General features: G+C 34.6%; 1 pseudogene; it reads left to right on the top strand.

Moving 5' to 3' along the window:
• The first annotated feature begins 775 nt into the window (after positions 1-775).
• On the top strand, positions 776-12,927 carry LOC129894744 (uncharacterized; annotated as a pseudogene).
• The last annotated feature ends 11,115 nt before the right edge of the window (positions 12,928-24,042 follow it).

Raw genomic sequence — 24,042 nt, 5'->3', positions numbered from 1 at the left:
AGGATCCAGGTCTCCGCACCATTCTTCAGGAGAAATGACTCTGTACTGATGGAGTAGTCCTAGGTACCCAGAGATTTGGAGGACAATCCACTTTCACTACTTCGAGTGGTTCACTAGAGCTCAGATACCTTATGTCTCGGCTTGGGGTCTTGAGTTCTATGAAGATTACGGCAAGTTGCTTCCGAAAGAGAAAAAGATAGCCAACATAATGGGACTTATTGAAGTTATGACAGTTCATGGAAAAGAAGTTAAGTGCAGTGAAATGGATATCAATAAGGCATTAGGGTTCACCATCTGTATTCATCATTTGTTGGCAGATAAAATTAAATATAGCACATTGGATAACTTAAGAATTGGTTGGAAGAACTAATTTAAGAAATTAATCCTCCATGGATTGAGGATGGAGGTATGATAGAGAAGAAGGACGCCAACATTGCAGCACCATACTAGTTTAGATTCATCTGCAGCATACTCATGCCTTCACAAAATTAGTTGATCTTTCGCAATCCCAAGGTGGAATTATTGGGGAGTATCATTGATCAATAAAGATTGAAATTGGGTTCAATCATCTTGCTATATATTTTATTGAGGGATAATAATAGTAGACTTTGTTGCCATTCCCTATACAAATTAGTGATCTTTGTAAATGATGGGTCCCGTTTATTGATGTGACTGATATTTTTTTGGCCCCTTCTTCATCTAGTGACATTTATCATATTGAGGCAAACTATTTGAGAGATGTTAAGGCCAGAGGAGATCGATACCGGTAGTAGATATGGAGTCTCTGGAAGCAGGCACTACACCTCCTGCACCTACTTTGCCAGGTACATCTACTACTACTTCTACTTTTGTAGTCCCTACAAATACTACCACATCCTCACATTAACTTACACATTCCATGCTTTACTAGTGGGAAACCTTGCCGACTCAGCGGATGTGAGGGCTTCGATACTTTAGGTTAATGTCTCCACAATGATTAGTGAAGCTATTAAGGTTGCCATTTCCCCTATACAGGAAGAGGTGGAGGGACATCGTTCTACTTTGAGTGAGTTTTCAATACAATTAGTTACTCTCACCGCTCGAGTAGATGTGCAGAAGAAAAACAAGGGCTACTAATTTGGAAGCCATATATGCTGATATTAAGAATTTGAGGAGAGATGTGGATAAGCTTAGGTCCATAGACATTTCTATGCTTTAGGGTGGTCTTAACGCCCCCGAGAATCTAAGTTCAAATGTTCCTCTAGTCCACGGTGTTGATAATTCTGAGCCCCTCAGGCTTGTACGGCTGGATTTTATGCTGATGCTTATTTGGATGATTAAGAGGAATTGCTTTAGACTAAGCATCAGACTAAGGACACAATGGGGGAATTGCTGATTTGGAGGATATTTAGCTCTAAGTAGTTGTTTCTCATTCACTTTGGATCCATTTCCCGTTAAGCCACATCATGTCTTTCATAGAGAGACAATGAGCACTGATGCCGCAGTTGAGTACGCATCTACGGTCCAGCGATCTCCTCAAGCTTATCCTAACAGGGGGATCCTTATATCTAATTCTCATTTACTTTTATGTTTTATTTTTGCATTAAGGACACTACTTTTTTTTCTTTTGGGTAAGGTGGGGGTACCTTAGATACTTAATAATTTACTTTTGGGTATTTTGATGTTCTGACATTTTGGGTTGTAAATATGACGTGGTTATTTTGTTATTTTGATGTCTTGACAATTCAGTGGGTTGGAAATAGGACCTGGTTAATTTGTTATTTTGATATCTTAACATTTTGATGGGTTGTATAATTTGGTTTTAAACTTATCACTTGCTCTCCCTCTTAAATTGCTATAATTGTGTCTAGTATTCACTTGTACATTCGTGATTTGGTTTGATCAATATCGAAGAAATCAACAGTGCTCTTGATGAATCATATATTTTTATGAGTCCAACGAGGCAAAAGAGGCTACATAAGTCTTCTATGAACTCTTGGCATATCATTATGACTAGTTAAATATCAATTTTGAGTTTTATAATGATTGCTGCAGTGAGGTTAATTTATAGAATTATTTTTGATGTCCGTGTTGGAATGCCATGTGTGTTGAGGCTTACTTGAAATATATGCATGAGCTTGCCTAAAACTTGCCCCATTGGTCCAATTAGAATTAGCGATTGAATAGAATGATTTTAGGTATGATTTTTGAGAGTGAAACTAATTGACATACCATCTTGTGACTGCCTTGTGAGCGAGTGAACCTAGTTTGGCACCCTTTTGAGCCTACCCTTTTCTTTGGATGATATAAGAATCCGATCGTTCAACCATTTTTCGAAATTCCATTGTCCTTCCCACCTATAACCTTCGTGGAGTATTTAGTGTTTAGGATAGCCAACTTAAACCAAAAGGCTATGTTGGGGATGTGGTAAAGAGAAGGAAAGAATCAGGATGAAAGGTTCTTGAAAATTACTTTTGGGTACATGATAGTAGGAAAAATGAAACTCCTCCTTATAAAAAAGAGAAAAGAAAAGAAAAGACTTGAAAAAGGAAAATAAATAAATAAAGTCTTGTGGTGTTTCAGTTTGGAAATAAATGGGGTATCAAATGGAATATGTCAATGATTTTGGTGTGCTACGAATGGTAAAATGGTGATTTGTGAGCTTGACAAATGAAAGAAAAGGGAGAGAAATAAAATTGATCCATGCTTCAAGAAGGAAGAGTCACTAAACCTAAATTATCATACCATGCCCTCATCCCCATTATAAGCCTTAAAAGACCTTTTTGATCTTGCATAATCCAAATGATCTGTTCGTTAAAAAATACGGGCAAGCCTATGGGTGAAGTTATGCATGTTTTTTTCCTTGTGAGTGTGAGAGTTGTGTTTGATTCCATTATTACAGTCTTTGAATGGCTTCTTTAGAGCATAGAATCACATCTTTGATGTGAGGGTATTCTAATATGTGCATCGAGAGTATATTTGAATTTTAAAGCAAGCATTTGTGAGCATGAACTCTACTATTAGACTTGGCGGGGGCTAAGACATGTCCCTAGCTAACTCTCAATTGAAATAGAAATAAGTTCCATGAAACCTATCCAAAAGACTTTACATAATATAAGCTAGAAAGGGTAAGGAATATTTTTCCCAAAATATAGGAACTCACCAAAATAGTAGCCTTCAAAGAATCCAACTAGCCACATGGAGGTGAATGTGGAGCAATGCCCGTCCCTACATGGTGATATCATGTAGGCAAAAGAGTATGATACTAAGTATGTAGGCATGCAATTCAATAAAAACATTAAAGCATTATAAGATAAAGTACACAAGTAGATATATGCATAAGTAATCAATACGAATAACATTAGACATGTTCTTTTTATAGGAAGATGACTCTAACCGACATCTAATACCACGTGAGCTATTACATAGAATCAAACATAAACCCCTGCGTTGGCACAAGAAGACTACTAGTCGGGTACAACTCGATCAGACTTCATTTATTTCTTTAATATTTAGGGCTATTTGTGGATCCACTAGGATAGCCTACAATGACTCCTATGTTGGCACATAGTTGAAGAAACAAGAGATTTCATCTAGGATTTGCTTATCAAACCCCACAAGCCTCATTCAGTGCTAAGTCAAATCCCATGGAATAGTTCATATACCATAAGAACATAATCATTTAATAACTATAGACCATCAAAACATTATTCGATAGAATAGCTCATGAAAAACACTTCTTTGATTCACTCAAGTGAGAATTGGTCTTTCACAAGTAGAATCCATCATTGCATAATCATTTATTCAATAATTCATTCATAGAAGAACCTTTGCAATCATGCTTGTACCTTTCATAAATCTTCATTCGACACATTTTTCATTCAAGTCACAATTCATTGAAAATAAGACATCTTAGGTAGGTTTTGTGTAAAACAACTTTGAAACTTGCAATTTAGCTAAACCAAGCATAAGAACTTTAAAATCAAACAATTTGGCCTTGTAATTAAATCAACCTACCATAACATTCAAAACCCTATCGTGATTAGTACAAGAAATTCTTTGTGAGTACTAATTTCAGGAAATTAAGAGTCATTAGGTACCAAATACAATCACCTAATATTGTATATAGTGTGAGATCAAAGGGTAAGAGCCCATGCAATTTCCATAACATTAAATTAATGAAATGATTGAAAAAGGGTTTGGGCATGATGGGAAAAAGACCCATGATTGAGATACACATACCTTGGAGAATAAAGAACTAATAAAAGCTTGAAAATGGAGACTTAAAGATCTTGGTAAATCCTAGACTTTGGTGAGATTGAGAAGACCCAGAGAGAAACTTTGGGAAGGAAGGTTTTTGTGAGTTTGAGTATAAGTCTGAGAATGAGGGGTTTGGAAAGGTTTAGGGTCATTTTATAGGGTAGACTTTGTCCCAAAACATCCATACTTTTATTATAAAACATGGGAAAAGACCTTAGTAATCCTCTTTGAAATCTTGTCATAAGACCCTACGAACCATCCTCATGATTTGTAGAAGGGTTGACAAGTCGTACAAATGACTTATCTTGCAGGGTCTGAGAAGACCCTAAGGACTTTTACCATGAATCATCTATATGAGTGGTAGACTCTTCTATGATTCGTAGAAAGGACTCATCCTGTGGGGTCTGAGAAACCCTATGGGCTGAGTCTCTTAAACTTTCATTACGATTCATGTCTATGACTCATCAAAAATAGTACGACTTTGTTGTCATACTACTTTTCTATGTACTGAGTCTCTAAACTATTGCTATAACCTCTCTAGTGCAACTTTTATGACCGTCGCTAAAAGATTTTGTTGTCATTGACAGGAGTTAGCCACATGACCGTTGCCTTTATAATATGACCATTGCAATAGTATAAGATATAGCAACAGTATTTTAAAAAGTCATCTATGATAACAGGTATCTGAAAATTAAGTTGTATTGGAACGGTTCATTAATTATTTATATTTTCCTCCAACATTTTCCCTCAATATTTTTCATCACCCACCAAATATCATTAATTTTCTTTTATATTTCTTTGTTTCTATACACTCAGTTTAGAAACAACATATATACAAAATACAAAGAATATATTTTTTTAGAAACAATATTTCACACAAAAATAAGACTGCATGCTCTCTCTTCTCTCTAAACTTTTCTCTTCTCTCACAAATTAGACGTAGGTGCCACTACAAATCGGATGTAATTATCTCAGATTTTGCACTAATCTAACATCATATTAAAAATTATGAACTAAAATCTTCAAAGATCTCTCATATCTTTGAGGGATTGTGTGATTTTAGTTGGTTTTTGTGATTTTAGCTACATCTATTAGATCTATTGGTGTTTCTGTTTGTGACTGGAGTTGGACTAAGATTTCTTCAAGAAGTTTGATTATTTAAGGTATTTTTCTTTAATATGTTTTCTGCTCTCTAACTTTTTTTTGCATGGGGTTAGTGAAATAGTCAGATTCTATTATTGCATGTGCTAATAAGTTAAAACTGTGAGTGGTCTTTTTTAGGGTTAGTAAAATTGTTGGATTTTGCTGGTAGTAGAAGATGTGTGTTGTAATTATTTAGTTGAATCTGTGTATTTGTGTTAAGTTTTTGTTGTTAGTTACAGTATAAATGTAATATTTTTGTGTTGTAAGTGTTGTAGTAGCTACTGTTTGTGGTCTAAATTTTAGAATCTTTTTCGGTAGATTGTTCAATGTAATATTGATGTTGGATTTCCTATTGCATTTGGTTTTAATAAATCTGGTAGTGTGTTTTTACTTTGTTTTTCTTTTTTCTTGATAATAGATTTGTGAAATTGATTACTTTGAACCAAATTTATAATTTTTTAAATGTTGAAGTACTAAGAAATGATTTATTAAAATAAGAATTTATGTGTCATGATTTGATTTGAGTTTCATTATTTTTTGTAAAGTTAAATTAAATTTGAAATGATTCTGTTTGTTGAACCTAAATGAGTTATTAGTAAATGTGTTGATGTGTTAATCAGACCTAATTTTAGGTATATGAATGTTAAACAAGAAATAATAGAAATAGTCTATCAAGTAGTAGTTGCGGCTTTAACTTTTTTTAATTTGAATCTATTTTTACTTTTAATTGAACAATAATAAAATATTTTACTTTATGTCTCATATAAAGGACATCAATGGTTCTTAGTTTTTGTTTTATTAGTTAGGAGTATGTCCAAAATTATTTCCTAGTTATTATTCTAGCTTGTTTTTGGGTTATCATAATAGTAATAGTGTGAAGTGCTTGCTATTGTTCTTGCATTAAATCTTAAAATGCATAGTGTAGTTTGAGATATGATTGTCTAGTTGGATTGTTCTGATGTATTGTTTAGCTACTTAAGATTATTATCTTTAATGTTTTTTGGTTAATTTATTTGATTTCTTGTGGCACATAGGTGTCAATAAGTATTTTAGATAGAAGTTGGATGAATCTAAGAAGAAGCAATAGTGAGTTCATCAATGGAGTGAGGATTTTCTTGATAGGGAATTTGATAAAGGTTCTCAAGGACAATAGATATTATGCCCATGTGATGCTTGTAAGAATCGCTATTGGCATTTTAGAAATGTTGTAGAGGATCACTTATTTGCAAAAGGATTTGTTATAGGATACAAGAGGTGGATTTCTAGTGACGAAAGAATATCTATAAGTACACCTCATTCAAGCAGCACTAATGACGAAACTTGTAACAGTCACGATGATATTGATGGACTTCTTCATGAGATATTTTGAAATATAGAAGATAATGTAGAGCATGAAGAATTGGTGAGAGAAGGACTATCTGAAGAGGCAAAAATGTTTTTAGATTAGTTGAAGAAGAGGAAAAGGAGTTATACTCAGGGTGTGCAAAATTCAACAAGTTGAGTTTCGTGATTCGATTATACTTTGTTAAAACTATGCATAGGTTGAGTAATGTGGCCTTTTCATATCTCTAGACTTATTGAAAGAGGTATTTCCATTTGCTCAACTGCCTGAGTCTTTCAGTAAGACTAAACAAATGATAAAAGATTTACGTCTCAGTTATGAAAAAAATACATATGTGTCTTAATGATTGTATGATCTTTTGGAAAGACAATGTAGATGCTGATAATTGCTCTTTGTATGGGTCTTTTAGATGGTCAAATATTATTGATGGATTGACTACTGAAAAATCTAAAATACCATCTAATGTTTTCATATATTTTCCTTTGAAGCCTAGGCTTTAAGGACCATTCATGCACTATGAAACTGCTTCTCTGATTAGATGATATGATAGTGAACGACCTAACGATGGTAATTTATGACACCCTGCTAATGGGAGAAGGTTGGAAAGATTTTGACTCTTTGCATCTATCCATCTCGAATGATCCTCAAAATGTCAGATTGGCTCTTTCAAGTGATAGATTAAATCCATTTCATACCATGAGGATTTTCCATAGCACATGGCATGTTATGTCGATGAATTATAATCTGTCATCGCGGATTTGCATGAAGCTAGAGTGCATAATGTTGTCAATGATCATTCCATGTCCATCCTCTTCCAAAAATGATATTGTTGTGTACCTAGAACCATTAATTGATGAGTTGAATGAGCTATGGGAAATTAGAGCAGAAAAATATGATGCCCATACAAAATAAATATTTCAAATGTGTGTAGCCTTATTATGGACAGTTAGCGATTTTCCAGCATTAGGAATGCTGTCCGAATGGAGCACTAAGGGAAGATTAGCATGTCCAACTTGCAACTATAACACATCCTCTCAATATCTAAAGTATAGTCAAAATATGTGTTACTTGAGTCACTAGACATTTTTTCCTCCTAATCATCCATATCAAAGAAACAAGAAATCCTTTAATGATGCGGAGAATCATAGACCCGCACCCACACCTTTGTCAAGAAGAGAAGTGGTTGAAAAGGTACAGAATTTCAATAATATTTTTGGAAAGGGCCAAAAGAAAAGATGTAGGACTACTGAGGGTTCATGGAAAAAAAGATCTGTCTTCTTTCAATTAACACATTGGGCTACCAATAAGTTGAGGCGCAATCTAGATGTAATGCATGTTGAGAAAAACTTTTTTGATAGTTTGCTTGCAACTTTACTAGATGTATTAAGAAATTCAAAGGATCATATTAAGTCTCGATATGACTTGCAAGTAATGGGGATAACGAAGGAGCTGCATCCCGTAAAAGATAATACAAATGGAAAAGTATACTTAGCTAAATCTTATTTTTCCATTAAACTAGAAGAAAAAACTATATTCTGCACAATTTTTAAAAATGCCAAACTACCAAAAAGGTGTGCCTCGAAAATATCAAACCATGTATATGTAGAAAAAATAAAGATATCAGATTATAAGAGCCATGATGCATATATTATGATGCATTACTTGCTGCAGATTGCAGTTCGTAAATAATTATCTAAGAATGTTGTTGCTGTTTTGATTAGGTTGGCGAACTTCTTTAAAGCCATATACGGTAAGGTAATAAAGAGAGAATATCTAGAGGGATTGCAAGCTGAATTCATAAAAATTGAATGTGAGTTCGAAAAGTTATTTCCTCCAACCTTTTCTGATATAATGGAACATTTGCCTATTCATTTGGTAGATAAAATTAGATTGGGGGTCCAAATCATCTTCTTTATATGTAGCCCATAGAGAGAGAACTGTGTGAATTTAAGGACCATGTTCGTAATCGGTATAATTCAGAAGGTTCAATATTAGATGGGTTTATTACAAAAGAGTTTTTGACCTTTGGTTCTAGATACTTATATGATGTAGTAAAAACAAAATTCAACAGATACCAAATGGAGTATAATGAAGATTTTGAAGAAGAGGAAGATGATGTATCAACTGTATTCTTGAAGCTTGGTCATCTAGTTGGAAATTAGAAGAAAACAAAAGGAGAGTCTTTGAAAATGAATCAACAGCTATCTTCTAAAGCACATCTATATGTATTGTTCAACACCGGACATGAACAAGTCAAGGATTTTATCAAGTAATTCTTTATATTTTGAACTTGATTTATTTTGTTACTATTAAGGTACTGTAAACTTTAGTTATAAATGCTTAATGGTTGAATTATAATTACAAGGAATATAAAGCTTTAATTGACAGTACTATTGGAAAAAATGCATGGACAAGAGCAAGAACTCACAGACAGGAATTTGGAATCTGGTTCAAAGAGAAGGTTGAAATAGTTGAAGTGCCTAATCAATTAAGGGGGCTAGCTAAAGGTCATAATAGTGTGGTACCTAGAAAAAATACTACCTATTTCATTAATGAATACCGATTCCATATAAAATAACTGGATTCCATAGGGAAGTCTCAAAAGAGTGGAGTGTCTTTGGCTGCGACAACTAATAATTTTGCTAGTGCCTGAGATTGAATCCCATTGATGGATAGGTTATCTATTATGATGATATTCAAGATATTATCGAGCTTGATTATTATGCTTGTTTTACTATTGAACTATTTAGATGTGCTTGGTATCATAATGATAAAGAAGAATTCGGGTTGACTCGTGTGTACTTCAACAGATTACGTAGTACAAATGACCTTTTGTGTTGGCGTATGACTTGGTGGAAGAAAATTGTCCTAACATAGGAGATACATTTTGGAGGGACCTTATTGAAGACATTGGTTCATCAAACACAACACTCGATGTTGACATTAGATGGTCGAGAGAGGATATCCTTGTTGATGTTGTTCATATGCCCCCTGATGCACAATTCTTAGAAGATACAACTTTGGTAACATCAAAAGAGGAGGATGATTATGATGATACTGATTGGGATTGGATGGAAGCGGATGATTAAATAAGAAATTTAGAACTTTTATAGCTACTTTAAACATTCGTCTAAATGACAGATGCCTAGTAAATTTGTTTAACTGGAATATTTTGGTATTCCATAATAGACATGACTTTTGTTGATTTTGTTTGTCTAATTGGCTATAGATTATGACCTTGTTGCTTGTACACTTTTGTTGATACCTGATGCTCCTTATTAATTCTATCTATTTAACTTAGAATTTTGATAATATTTTTAGTTGTTTTGAATAATAAAATACTCTATTGTTTGTATGTTTAAATGTTTATTTCCTAAACTATACTGGCCATGTTCTTGATGTAGTTATTTCAATATGTGTTTGGTGCCTGATTTTTCTACAACTCTTTTAATTAGTAAGGTGATGCAATGTTTATATGTAGTGTTCTTTTGCTACATTGTGTATTCATGAGTCCGAAGAAAAACAAAAATGTGAAGGCAAAGAAAAAGTACATGGCAGTTGGAAGTCTTACAATCATGGAATGCAAATGGTCTTCATCATAGAGAACAAAGCCCGTTGTTGAGCATATTCTGCTTCAGAACTATTGTTTTGATTTATTTCAAAAGCTTTAGAGGAACTGGTGCCTTGAAAGTCTCCTCAAAAGACTTCCACTCCAAATTCACAAGCTGTATAGGAATTGTTGCCTCGAAAGTCTCCTTGAAATACTTCCACTTAAAAAGAACAAATGCCTCAAAAATCTAAGTTTCTGATAGCACAAGGTATACAAAAATAAGTGCAATAAAATTCTTAGAATTGTACTACTGCAAAAGCACAGGTTGGGAAGGAACCAACTTCACAAGTGTTCAAAAATCCTCCACTATTGAAGCACAAGCAGTGTAGGAACTAGTTTAGTGAGTTACTTGAAATTCTAGTGCTCTAAAATCACAAGCTGGTTAGGCATAACTACAACAAGTGATTATGAATTCTTCCTCTGTTAGAACAGAAGTTGCCGAGCAACAAATTCAATAAGAGCCAAGATATTTTCCTACTCTAGAAGGAGAAGATGTGTAGGGCCAAGAACAAGAAGAACCACTAGTTTCATGAGAAAATGATTTATCCGTAGAGCAAGGCAAGAACATATAAGTATACTTTTTACTATTGAATCAATTTGAATTGTTGTTTAATATGTTGCTTAAAATTGTTGAATTTGTAGGTTCTTGGAGCCAAAATAAAAGGAGAGGAGGTACAGTAATGACACATGTACATGCTCGAAAAGACCGTAAAGTCACTGTTCTGAATATTAATCAACCAGTCGATTCTACTGCAGCAGTGCTAGCAGAGCTTGGTAGCTTTTTTTGAACTTTGGCAAGAAATGCAATGCTTTGTCCTCTCCATATACATAAGTGGATTAATTTGGATACTAAAAAAGATTTGTGGGAATATATCCTGGTTTCCTTTTCTTTTCAATAATCTTAGTTACGAATAATTTGTAGTTTCTATATTAATAATCCAAGGAACAATTTGTAGGAGAAATACAAAATTCCTGAAGCTGGAAAATTGTGGGTTTTAGAAGGAATTTAGTCTGCTTGGAGAAAGTACAAGAACTACTTATATATAGGAAGCACTATATACAATTTGCAACGGACGCTCTTCGATTGACAAACAAACCTGATGAAGTTTCAGATTATGATTTCAGGGATCTTCTCAAGTATTGGGCTAGTGACGAATTTAAAGTAAGATATGAATTATGCATACTTTAAGTTGATTCTATTTTATGCATATCCTGCAATGCAATTTCAGAATTGAAGGAACACTATTTCCTATGATCATTGTGATCGAAAAAAGGATCACTCGGATTATTTATATTCTTAGCGACTCGACTAACTCTTTTGTTCTTGCTTTTTTTTTGATTAAGTTCATTTAATAACAATTCCATTTACAGAAAATATGTGAAACAAATGCAAAGAATCAAAAAAATTAGAGAATTCACATACTGCTGGTAAAAGAAGTTTTGCTGTGATACGTGACAACTTGATCTGTTCTCTTCTTAAATCATTAATTATGATCTGCTTCATTAAATTTTTATTGATTCTAAATTTTATGTAATTAGGAAAAAGAGAAGGGAACTTATGGTGAAGTATAACAAAAGGAACTCTTTGTGGTTACAAGATCAAGGAAACCTGATCAAGTATACAAGGACACTGATCAGGATACGATTACTAAAATTATATTAATCATCTATATTTTGATATTATTTATCTTTTATATATATATATTGATTAACTTCAATTCAATTCATTTGAGCTTAATTTGTAGGTTGAAATAGAAAAAATTCAAAGTTAGCAAAGTGAAGAAGGCGAAGAATCTATTGATGCTTTTACCACTGTCATGGGACCTGAACATCCAGGATTTTTGAGATTGTATAGGCATGGAATTAATAAAACTACTCTGAAATGGAAGAAAAGTGGTGAGTCCTCCGTACCTAATACCAATGAGATGCAAAAAAAGATGGATGAATTGGAAGATACGATGGTGAAAAAGTATGAAATTCAAAAAAAAGCATACGCTATGAGGTTACAGTTGACATACTTAAACACCTTAATCGTATGTACCTTGGACTTCAATTGGATACTGACATGTTGGAAGAAACTTTTGCTCAACCAAAACTAAAAGATATCCAACCAATCAATCGACCATCTGCCAGTAGCAACAATCAAGTTATGATTCTCCTCTTCTTATTCTTCTTTTTATTATTATTGTTCTTCTTGTTCTTCTTCTTCTGATGATGATGATTTATTCATAGTTGTTTGTATGGAAAGTCTTGGCAATTATTTTCTTTCATTTCTCTATTTAAGTTTAAATTCATCTTCCAATTATCCCAAAGTTATTAGGAAGATCAAATATTGTGGTTCTCTGAAGCAGTGATTTAATTTACACTATATGATTTTGATATTTATACTTTAGAATCTATGTATGTGTGTGATTTTATGTATGTATGGTTTTGGTTTTGGTTTTAGTTTTGATATTCAAATAGTGATTTTGGTTATTGTTTTACTTGTTGTATTCAACTGTTCGTGGTTTTGATTTTAATTTTGGCATTCTAATGACCAGGTTCTGTTTATTATTTTGGTACTGTTATTCAAATGTTTTGCTCAGCATTTTAGTTTTAGTATTCAAATGTTGTAGTTTTCATTTTGGTATTCAACTTATGAGGTTTTATTAATGGTATTCAAATGTTGTAGTTTTAATTTTGACTATAGGTTTAGTTGTGGTATTCAACGGTTTGTGGTTTTGGTTTTAATTTTGACATTCAAATGATATGGTTATGTTTATAATTTTAGTACTATTATATCAATGTTGTCGTTTGGATTTTAGTTTTGATATTCAAATTTAGTGGTTTGGGTTTTGATTTTTGTATTCAGATGTTGTAGTTTTGGTTTTGGTATTCAACTGATGAGGTTTTGATACTCGTATTCAAATGTTATAGTTTGAATTTTGGTATTTAAATTTTGTTGTTTTGGATTTAGTTCTCTATTTGTATGATTTTGTTTAGAATCTGTTTTGTGAATGGTAGGGATATTAATACTATTAACAACTTAACGGGCTCTTCAAAGTTAATTACACCGCGTTTAAGGTTATGGTTTTTCATGTTGTGTTTAATCTTGAAAATGGACTGATTTTACATGTCTTGTATAAGACTTTGCAATGTTAGCCAAGACTTGATAGGTAGTGTTACTTTTATTTGCTAAGAAAGCTTGATGGCTTTCGTCCCTCACCTCATGTCACTGCCTATTTTTAATTTTACTATAATTTAAGTTCTAACAGATAAATGATGAAAATTGGTTCATAAGTCTTATTTATCAACTTTAGTAGGTGGAGAAAATAATCTAGGTGGTGATGAAGCCATGGATGAGGACGACATTTGAGATTTGCTTGAAAGTGGTCGAAACTCTTGCATTATGACCAGATCTTTTGTTGATATAATGGAGTCTTATTTTGTTATCCAATTGACACTTGTGCCAACTATTGTATATTTTTTCCACAGATCGTATTGTGACTAATTTTTTATGCCTATGGCGGATGACATTATGACTTGCACATTTTGTTTATTTTGCGCCTATAAAGCGGGTGGCATGTTGGTTTGACTGAGATATTTTATATTAGAATTAATCATCTTTTGTGGCATTTACAATGCCATATGTCGAATATTTATAATTACAACCCAAGCTATTGGAACATATATGTACTATTCCAGTAAGTATAATAGATATGTTGTGGTAGAATTGTCATTAGTATAGGCTATAAATTGTTGCAACCGATGAGGACTATTGTAATAGGTAAACAAAACCATAGCGGTAGCCCTTCAGATCAATGTCATGACAATAAAAATAACCCATAGCAAAAAGCATAATAACTGTTGCAATAGAACAATACATTCATTAAAACATAATGCAATCAACAGTTGCAAAAAAAATATTAATCGTTGCAATATAGATATAAAATCTGTTACAACAAAGATAATAGAACCATTGCAAAACATATAATGCAACGGTTCTTACCTTGCCATTTATCTAAGGAAATTGTTGTTAGTGATGGATGAATAACTATTGCAATAAAAGTACCTTGCGATATAGCTATTGTAATGCTAGCTGGTGCAGCATACTTACCAACCATTGCCATAGTATTGGTGCAGTGGGTTGGAGGCCTACAACAACGATATCTATACTATTGCTATACGCCCATTTTCTAGTAGTGAGAGACCCTACTAAGTGCATAGCCAACCACATTGGCTTTACCCAAATGATAATGTACACTCATATCATAGTCCTTGAGGAGATCTAGCCACCTTCTTTTCCTTAGATTGAGGTCCTTTTGAGTTAACAAATATTGAAGACATTTTTGGTCGGTAAACACATCCACATGTACCCCATAGAGGTAATGTCGCAAAGTCTTTAAAGAAAAAACCATGGACGCTAGCTCAATATCATGGGTAGGGTAGTTATGCTTGTGCACCTTCAATTGCCTAGAAGCATAGGTTATAACCTTGATTTTTTGCATCAAGACACAACCAAAACAAAATCTCGAGGCATCACAATATTCCACAAACCCTTCCAACCCTTCTGGCAGAGTCAAGATAGGAGCAGAGGTAAGTCAGTATTTCAAGGTTTGGAAACGCCTCTCCACTCAGCCATTCATAGGAACTCTGCCTTTCTTTGGGTCAATTTTGTCAAAAGGGATGAGATGGAAGAGAACTCTTTAGTAAACCTCCTATAATACCCAACTGACACAAAAAGCTCCTAATGTCTATCGAAGATAATGGTCTAGGCCAATTTCTCACCTTTTTGTCTTCTTGGTATCAACCTTGATCCTATCACCGAACACTATGTGACCTAGAAATGCTAGAATTTTCAACCAAAATTCATATTTGCTAAACTTGGAAAACAATTACCTATATCTCAAAGTTTGAAGCACAATTACCTTATGCTTTTCCTCACTCCGTGAGTAAATCAAGATGTCGTCAATGAATACAACCATAAATGTATCAAGGTAAGGTTTGAACACCGTATTCATTACATCTATAAACACCGTCGGTGCATTCCTCAATTTAAACGACACCACAAAAACCTCAAAGTTACCTTACCTTGTTCTTAATGCTATTTTGGGAATGTCACACTCTCTTACTCTTAATTCGTGATAGCAGGATCGGAGATCAATATTTGAGAAGTGACTTGCCCCTAGAAATTGGTCAAAAAGGTGATCTATCCGAAGAATCAGATACTTATTATTAATGGTCACCTTGTTCAATTGATTGTAGTATATGCACATCCAAAGAGACTGATCCTTCTTTTTCAGAAACAACACGGGAGCACTTTATGGTGAAATACTTGGACTTTTGAATCCCTTTTCCAATAGGTCCTTCAATTGTTCCTTGAACTCCTTTAATTCTAATGGGACTTTTTCATAGGGAGGAATAAATATTGGTTGGGTATCGAGAAGAATATCACTACTGAAATAAACTTCCCTTTTGGTATGGACATCGAGAAAATTATCGGGTAAAGACATTGGAAAACTCATTGATCACGAGAACCGACTCAAAAGAAAGACTTTTGTTGTCGACATCTCTACCCTTCAAAATGTGGTAGACGCAACCCTTACAAATAAACTTTTGGGCCTTAATACAAGAAATAAACCAACTCTTAACTACTAAATCACGACCCTTCCATTCAAGAATATGCTCACATGGAAATTGAAATTTGACTCTATGATTTCTACAATCTATATAAGAATAAGATGTGTACAACAATCCATCCCAAGAATGATATCAAAATCTACCATGTCAAGCTCAATAGGATCACAAGGAACAACTTTATACAAGCTTCACACGGGACAACCCTTACAGACCTTTCTAGCAACAACTGACTCACCAACGAGGGTAGACACCAAATAGGGTTTTAGTAATATTTTGGGTAACAAATCAAAACTATTTGCAAGGAATGGAGTAACAAATGACCAATTGGCACCCGGATCTAATAATACACACATATCAAAAGAGAGTACCTTTAACATACCCGTAGCACCATCGGGTGCTTCCTCAACCTCTTTTCTACCATGCAAGGCATAGAATCGATGGGTGCATTGGCCACTCCCTTGAGCTTGTTGACTATGACTCTTTTTGAGGCCTACCACCACCACCTCTACAATGTTTAGTTTTATGACCTGGTTGACCACACTTGAAGCATACATTGAAGTCGGCTAAGCATTCCCCTTTGTGAGTCTTTCAACACTTCTTACAAGCGGGTAAAGCTTGTGCACCAACATTCTCTCTTGGAATCATTGGATTAGCACCCTTGTCCTTGTTGAAGCTTGGAAGATGACATTGGTGGAACCTTGCCCCATGAATTATTTCCCACCTTAACTTTTTCTACTACAACCATAAATGGACTTCTGATGATTGAACCCTCCACCATTAACTCTAGCCTTCTTAAACCCTCTTGACCTCTCTGTCAACTTCTCATCCTCAATTTATTCTGCATATTTCATCATTCGGGAGATCACCATCTTCTTGACCTACAGGGTCATCTTGAACTCTTTTGATACCAAACTACAAATGTCAAAGATGAATTTTCTCATCCTTTCCCTTAGGTCAGAGACCATGAAAGGAACATACTTAGACAATTTATTGAATTTGAGAGAATGTTCCCCCACACTCATGCTCCCTTGGCAAAGATTATTGAACTCTTGAATCTTTGTCTCCCTTAGCTCCAAAGGAAAAAAGTGATCTAGGAAGGCTCCCTTGAATTCTTCCCATTCTATGGATTCCATTTCTTTACCCCTCTAAACAACCTATTGCTCATACCAAACCCTTGCTACACCCTTGAGTTGATTTGCCACTAAATCGGCCTTTTTATTTAGAGGCACTCCCATGATAGCCACAATTTGATAAACTTCCTTAATGAAATCCATAGGGTCCTCATCTACCTTTGAACCATCAAACTTATGTGGATTCATTCTCATGAAGTGCAAAATCCTACAAGTCAGAGTAGTCAGTTGAGGAGGAGGAGGAAGAACAATTCCTTGATTAGCTTGGTTGACTATGGCTTGGGGAAACAAGGTGATAATGTTTTGAAAATCCCCATGTGTAACTCCTTTCTCATAATGTAGAGCTTCGAAAACCTGAGGAGCTTGGTCCTTATCTTTAATCCTTGCTCTATATAAAGGTACACTTCTTGGAGGCATGATCTAGAAGACATTAAAATGATTCATTAGTTAGAGGAAGTCTTAGGACAACTCTAGGCCACGACATGAATAATGAAAAAAGGGGAAACTTTCCTAAACATCCTATAGTCTCCTATTCATAATTGTCGCACCCTTCATAACCATAAACAAGACCTTATTCAATATGGCATTTTATACTCTAAGGACCATTCAAAACCTCAAGCTTTGATACCAAGTTTGTTACGACCCAAGGCTAGGGCCTAGACGTGATGCAGTGAATGATGAAACTAAAGAGACTTCAGTCAATCCTCTTAGCATTCATTTAGCCCTCATAAGTAATGTCGATAAGAATTAAGCAGAAATAAAAGAGAAAAGCGGGACTAAGGAAGAATATCATAGAATAAGAGTCATCATCAACCAAGATCATCATATATTTATATCTAAACACACCTCTACTATTAGATTTTATGGGGGCTAAGACATGTCCTTAGCTAATTCTTAATCGAAATGGAAATAAGTACCATGAAAATTATCCAAAAGTATTTACATAACATAATCTAGATAAGGAAAGGATGTTATTCCTAAAATATGGGAACTCACCAAAATAGTAGCCTCCAATGAATCCAACTATTCATGGGGAGGTGAATGCGGAGCAACGCCGGTCCCTACATAGTGATACCATGTAGACAAAAGTTTATGTGTTAGTACTTTGAATGTAATAAGTATGTAGGCATTGAATTCAATGAAAACATTAAAGCATTATAAGGTAAAGAACAAAAGTACATGCCTTCATAAGAAATCAATAAGAATAATATTAGAAGAGTTCATTTTGAGAGAAGATAACTCTAGCTGATATCTAACACCATGAGAGATATTACATGGAATCAATCATAACCCCCTACGTTGGCATGGGGAGACTACTTGCCAGGTATAAATCTATCACACTTCATTCATTTCTTTAACAGTTAAGGTTAATTGTGGATCCACTAGCATAACTATAAGGTCCAACATAGTTTAAAGGTTGGAATGTGTCATACAAGGGTAAGGTAGGGGAAAATGGCTTTGGAGGACCCATTTTATCTCAAACTCCATGAATTATAATTGTATATATGATTTAGGATCAATTCCTAAGTATTGAAAGAGTGTTAGATGTGGTGTAGGGTTATAAGGGATCTCTAACACCAAGCTGAGTGCAAAGAATTTTTATCAACTAAGTCTTCATATGAGTCCAAAATAGGGTCACCATCAAACATCCAGATCTCCTAGTATATAACGAATTAGGTGTCCCATTTTCTAACAAATTAAATATCTCTAAGTCTTCTTTCCAATGCCACCACGATTGCATTATTTGGAGTTCACGGTAAATAGTTATGTCCTTTTAACCAGAAGGGTGTGCGCCAAGTCTGCGTCGTGGACTTGGTCAATCTTGGCTCAAATTTCAATTTCAGAAAAAAATGAACCGTGGGGTAACACCTCCTCATCATGGACCTATTCCCAGTTAGTTTAAAATTTAGCGAAAATTTCTAGTTTCAAGTAAGGGCAACTTGGATAATTCCCTAAACATATATGGACAAACTTGGATGCATTTTTGGGGTCATTTTGCAGTGTTTTGCCTCCACAAAACCCTAAAATTCATCCTTTTATCTCTCAAATCATCTCCCACTAATTTTCTCTCAAACTCAAGAATTCAAGCTTCCCATTGAAGAACTAACATCAAGATTTCCTCAAGTTCTACTCTAAGGTATGTGGGTTTTCATTCTTGGGTCCTTCCACCCATGGAGCCCAAATGTTTTCTCAACCTAGCATTTCAATTCAAAATGATGAAATCTTATGGAATTTTACGTGATGGTTACAAATACAGATATTACGGTATATTTTAAGTTTATTGAATATAGATTCTTATTTACATGAAATGGATGATTTATCAAGGTTTTTATATGAAGGTTTGAAAGGTAGTTTTAAAATATATATGGTGGGGTGTTCCTAAGATGTTTGATTTGATGCATTTATATCACTCTCATACATACAAGTATTCTTTAAATGTATTTGAATGTCTTTATGAAATGAACCCACCTAGTTTCTTATGATAAAGCAAAGTTGAAATGAAGTTTGTCTCTAAATGAATGATTGAAAATGTCTACCAATGAGTTTAAAAGGTACTTTTTGCAAATAAGTTTTATGAATGATGAATCTATAATCTCCAAGCAAGTTAATGATAGGGTTACTTAAGGCCCTAAAGATTTTTATCAATAAAGATATGTGATGATGAAATGTCTACACTCACATCACACTCACATCACATGAGACAAAGTTGAGGAGCTATTCTATGATTTGTTCTTATGAAGAGTGGACGGGTAGTAGATATGGCTCCTTCCACATATTGATCGAGTTTATGTTTTTATGGTTTTCTATTCTGTTGAGAGTTTACCTAGCACAGAGTGGACCTTGGGATAGGAAAGAGACTCGTAGAAAGATATCATTGTCCCATAACTACGTGCCACCATAGGTTAAAGCATCACCCGTATAAGAGGCTAGATTTCTTAGAGGATCACCCGTAGTTGAGGCTCGATCGTTCATGTAGCTTAGTGGATCCACGTAGGCATATAGGATTCTACCTTAGCAAGTAGTCTCCTCCTTTCCTCTGATGTATGGGTAAACATTGGGACTCTATGTTATGGTTCACATAATTTATGTCGGTTAACGGTCCCTCTCATTAAGTTACAAGATCCTTCTCTCGATGTTTAAGGTATTTGTTACTATGTCTACTAATATCATTCATATATCCATGATCTCTTATAAGGTTAAAGGTCTTATCTCACAAGTTATATGACATGAAGTAAGTGTTGCTTTGAAGTTTTATTATATGCATTGACCAAGAATTTCTTATGTTTAAATATTGTTTTTAAGCTACACTCATGATCATTATGATTGGTCATGAATCTTATGGCATATTAATTATATTCTCTTACTTTTTCATGCATGTCTCACATAGTACATTCAAATTACTAATGCATACTATTTTACCTACATGATATCAACATGTAGGGACCGGTTTTCCTCCTCCTCCACGTAGTTAGTTGGATCCTTTAAAGGCTATTTTTGGTGAGTTTCCATTATTTCAGGGACAATACTCCTCCCCTTTCTAGAATATATTATGTTGATGCATTAAGACACCTGTTATGGTACCTCATTGTTAGTTTATTTGAGGGTGAGCTAGGGACATGTCTTATCCCCCACCAAGTCTATTAGTAGAGGTATGTTTGGACATAAATGTATGATGATCTAAGATTGATGATGACTCTTATTTTATGATGTTCTCCATTAGTCCTTATTTCCCCTTTTTCTCCACTTGATATTTATTATCATTACTGATGAAAGGCTAAATGAATGCTAAGAGACTTGGGTGAGGTACCTCCGGGTTCTTCATTCGCCGTGTCATGTATCGGCCTTAGGCTTGGGTCGTGATATTAGCCTACAAGGGCTCCTATGTTGGCACATACTTCAAGAAACTAGAGGTTGCTACTAGAATTCCCTGACCGAACCCCACCTCAAGCCTCATTCAGTGCTAAGTCAAATTGAATGGAATAGTTCATATAACATAAGAATAGAAACATCTACACAACTTTAGATTATCAAAACATCATTTGATAGAATAGCTCATTAAAAATCCAACTTTGATTCACACAAGCGAGAATTGTCCCATCATAAGTAGAATCCATCATTTCATAATCATTTCTTCAATAATTCATTCATAGAAGAACCTTTACAATCATGCTTGTACCTTTCTTAAATCTTCACTCAACAAATTTTTCATTGAAGTCATAATTCATTGAAAATAAGACATCTTAGGTAGTTTTTGTGTAAAACAACTTTGAAACTTGCAATTTAGCTAAACCACGCATAACCACTTTAAACTCAAACAATTTGGCCTCATAATTCAATCAACCCACTAAACATTCAAAACCCTAACATGCTTAGTATAGGACTTTCATTGTAATTACTAATTTCATGAAATTAAGAGTCATCACGTATCGAATAGAATCCCATAATACTGAATATAGCATAATAAAAGTATTTTGGATCAAAGGGTATGACCCGATGCAATTTTCATAACCTTATTGAAATGATTGAAAAAGAGTTTTGGAATCTTGGGAGATAAGGCCCATGATTGAGACCCAGATATCTTAGGGAATAAATCCCTAATGATAACTTAAAAATGGAGACTTGAATATCTTGGTTAATCATAAACTTTGCTTCAAATGGAGAAGACCTAGATAGATACTTTGGGAAGGAAGAATTTTGTGAGTTTTGATCTAAGTGTGAGAATGAGGGGTTTGGGGAGGTTTAGGGTCATTTAATAGGGTAGATTCAGTCCCAAAAATGATCACACTTTTAATATAAAATATTAGAAAAGGCCTAACTACCCCTCTTTAAAATCTAGCCGGAAGATCCTATGAACTGTCCTTACAATTCGTAAAAGGATTGATGCATCGTAGAAATAAATCATCCTGCAGAGTTTAAGAAGACCCTGAGAACTGACCGTCAAGCCTTTCACTATGACTCATATCTATGAGTCGTTATATTCTTCTAAGATTCGTATAAGGGACTCATCATGTAGGGCATGAGAAACCCTGAGGATTGAGTCTCTGAACCTTTATTACGAGTCGTGTCTACGACTCATTAAAAATCTTATGTATCGTAACCTTTGCTGGTAGACTTCTCTCATCACTTAATTCAATTATCCACCTCAACATCACTTCTATGAGTCATTCCTACATCTCGTAGAAGTACGTATGACTCATATGTAGAGTTGTAGAGACTGATGTAGTCCATTTTCTAAGGCTTGTTTCTTCTTTTCAACTTTTCAACTTGTAGGGTCTTACAAGATCGAAGGACCAATGCACCGAAATGCATGATCCCTACCCAGTTGGTGACTTGTCAATCACTTTGGTAGGCATAAATTACATCTACTAAGTGGTCCGAGTGTGACATTTATGCTTTATTTTGGCGAAAGTATAAATTCATTTTCAAAGTGAGAAAAAAGGGCCTTTTTGCATTGCTGAGAACCTAGGAGTAGAGTATTCCATTTTGTTTGGAGTTTTGACATTGTTCTTGGGGTACTTTGTGGGATTTTGAACTTGGGCATTGAGATTTTGAAGTAAAACTTTGCTGAACTCAATGGAAGACTATTATTTTTGTAAAATTAGTTCTAATTTTTCAATGTGTAGCTAAACCCCATCCTTTTCGGGGGTGATTATGTAGTTTACTACTTGTTTTGAATTGGGGTTTTTGCATCAGCTCAAGATTTTCTAATCTACTATGGGTTTTGTTAATTTTGCATGTATTCATGTATGATTTATGGTTGTAAGCATATTTCTATATTAGAGCATCATGTTATCTTGGAGAGGTGATGTGAAGTGGTTGAATTAAAAAGTAACCATTGATTTGAGTGTATGTCATGGCTCGATTTCTCGAGTTAAGATGGGACCTACTATAACCCACTAGTAGGTAAGCAACCTGTAAACCGAAATGATAAGTAATAGGTTTGAGGTCAGAAACTAAACAAAAATAAGCAATTCTAAGATAAACATAATAGATAAGCCGAAGCTACCCAAAACATATATATACAAAAGAAGATCCTTTCCAAAATAAGAAAGTCACAAGTATAGAGCCACTAACAAAATGAGTACAAGTTTCAAAAGTGGAGCAGACAAACTGGACTATCTCAAAATTCAAAGACAAATTAATATATATATATATAGATGGAGGCTGAATTAGTAAAAGAACTCCATGGAAAAAATAAAGAATATAGTATGAGTACAAAAATAACAGGTACCCATTACGCATCACAGGTCGATTGAGCTTGAAAAGTCAAGCCAATATGAAAAGAAGGAATAGAGCTAAACAAAGGTCAAGAGCGGAAGTCTAAAAAAGAATGAACTATAATACACATGAGTGTAATAGGACTAACTAAAGTAACTACACCTAAACTGCACCTAACTAGACCCCCATAAGCCAGAAAGTACCCTAGTGCGCAAATTTAAATAAAAATATGAACGGACTCCCATAAGCCTGATAAGTACACAAAATAGCTATAACTACTGAGATCTGAAATTGAGAACCAAGGACTATAGAATATCATCCCAAAACCACAATCAATCCAGTAATATTTGACAATATGGAGGCCGACCTGGTCTACCGGATGCTCCTCAGAAAGACCCAAGAATAGAGGCCAGACCAGGTCTACCGGGTGCTCGCTAGAAGTACCCAAGACTGATCAAATGCAGAGGCCAGACCTGGTCTGCTGGATGTTCCCCATAAGTAACCAAGACTGATCAAATACGGAGGTCGGTCCTGGTCTGCCAGACGCTCCCTATAAGTAACCAAGTAACCAAGTAACCAATTGTAAGTACCAAGTAACTGAGGTTGGACCTCTAATGAGATGCTCTATATGATTATTCGAGTGATCGAGGTCAGAGCATGAAACCATATGCTCTTTGAAATATCAATAAGGTCAGGGCCGGGACATGAATTTGGATGCCCAACAAAAGTGCCTATGTAGT

Source organism: Solanum dulcamara, chromosome 7, assembly GCF_947179165.1.
Source record: "Solanum dulcamara chromosome 7, daSolDulc1.2, whole genome shotgun sequence".
Taxonomy (NCBI): Eukaryota; Viridiplantae; Streptophyta; class Magnoliopsida; order Solanales; family Solanaceae; genus Solanum; species Solanum dulcamara.
This window is presented reverse-complemented; position numbering and strand designations above follow the sequence as displayed.